Genomic DNA, 2,008 nt, shown 5'->3' with positions numbered 1-2,008 from the left:
TTAACAACTCAACACCAGAAAGACAAACAACCAAATTAAAAATTGGGCAAAGGACCTGAATAAATACTAATACTTCTCTAAAAGGACATACAGATGGCCAATAGACAGAAAAAAAAACACCACATTTAATGTCACTAATCATCAAGTTAAAACCACAATGAGGCATCACCTCGTACCTGTCAGATTGGCTATCATCAACAAATGACAAGTGCTGGCCAGGAAGTGGAGAAAAGGGAACCCTGGTGCACTGTTGGTGGGAATGCAGACTGGTGCAGCCACCGTGGAAAAACAGTCTGACATTTCCTCAAAAAATTAAAAATGGAACTGCCTTTGACCCAGAGATCCCACTTCTTGGAATATATATAGCCTAAGAAACACGAAACATTAATTTGAAAGAATATATGCACACCTATATTCATTGCAGCATTATTACAATAGCCAAGATCTGAAAACAGCACAAGTGCCAATTAGTAGATAAGTGGATTAAAAAGCAGTGGTACATTTACACAATGGAATACTAGCTGGCCATAAAAAAGAAGAAACTCTTACCTTTTGCGACAGCATAGGTGGACCTGGAGATTATTATGCCAAGTGAAATAATACAGTCAGAGAAAGACAAATACCATATGGTCTCACTTATATGTGGAATCTAATGACCAAAATAAACCAATGAAAAAAAGTAGAAACAGAGGCATGGATACATGGAACAGACTGACAGCTGTCAGAGGGGAGGTGGGTGGGAGGCCAGATGAAAGAAAGTGAAGGGATTAAGCAAAAAACCACACATAACTATATACCTATACCTATAGCTATAAATACATATAACACAAGACCAGTGCTCTAACCCCTGAGCTATGAAGCCTCAGCTAAATAGATATAGCACATAGACACAGACAACAATGGGGTGATAGCCAGAGGGAAAAGGTGGGGAAAATGGGGGTGATGGGCACACGATGCAGTGTGCAGATGATGTTTTATTGACTTGTACACTTGAAACCTGTATGGTTTTGCGAACCAATGTTATCCCAATAAATTCAATTTTTTAAAAAAAGAACATTTTGATGGTTGCCATATGGGAGAAGGGTTGGGTGAAAAAAGTGAAGGGATGAAGAAGTACCTACAAATTGGTTGTTATAGAATAGTCATGGGTTTGTAAAGTATAGCATAGGGAATATAATAAATGATATCCCAATAACTAAGTATGGTGCCATATGGTATGAGATTTATGGGGATGATCACTTAGTATGTGATATAATGTATGATCACTGGTGTACACCTGAAACTAATATAATATTGTATGTGAACTGTAATCAAAAAAATTTTAAATGATTTAAAAAAAAATAACACATAGGACAAGAACTCTGATATCAAGTTACCTATTGATTCATTTACATTCTAGTTTTCAACAAAATATCCCACAATAGAGGGTTGCTTATACAGCGTGAGATTTGCATAGCACAGGACACTGTTGTTCAAGGTGTACAGGTAAGAAGACTGGGAAAGCGGAGAGAACATTTTATCAGCTGTTACATCAGCTTGGAACAATGGAAGTTACAGCTGGAAAGGACAGCTAGGAGTACAAGGAGTATCTAAGGTGTTTGGACTCCTGCTCGAACAGCTTTCGTGCCACTCATGATTTTCAAACATGGGAGTAACTTGATCGAAATTATTGATTAGGGCAAGACTGGCCTGAAAGTGGAGGAAGAAGGAGAGGTCAGAGCCTGAGGTTCAACGATGGCTATAAGGCCACTGCCTAGGTAAGGGCAGCCACGGGCGTGGGGAAGAGGTTTGACCGGAAGATGCGGAGTCCCCAGGTCCCTGCAGGCGCAGGGGGTCTTTGAGGACAGGACGTGGGGCTTGCGGTGCAGTGTGTGCGAAGCGTCGGGGACGGGCACCGGGCACTCAATATCGTATTTACATTACGGTTCTGTGAAGGAAAACACAACTCAAAACTCCGCGGGGAAACCTCCGCAGTGGAGGGTCCGGCCCAGCTCCCGCAGCCCGCACG

The sequence above is a fragment of the Myotis brandtii genome, unplaced genomic scaffold (genome assembly GCF_000412655.1).
Source record: "Myotis brandtii unplaced genomic scaffold, ASM41265v1 scaffold125, whole genome shotgun sequence".
Lineage (NCBI taxonomy): Eukaryota > Metazoa > Chordata > Mammalia > Chiroptera > Vespertilionidae > Myotis > Myotis brandtii.
This window is presented reverse-complemented; position numbering follows the sequence as displayed.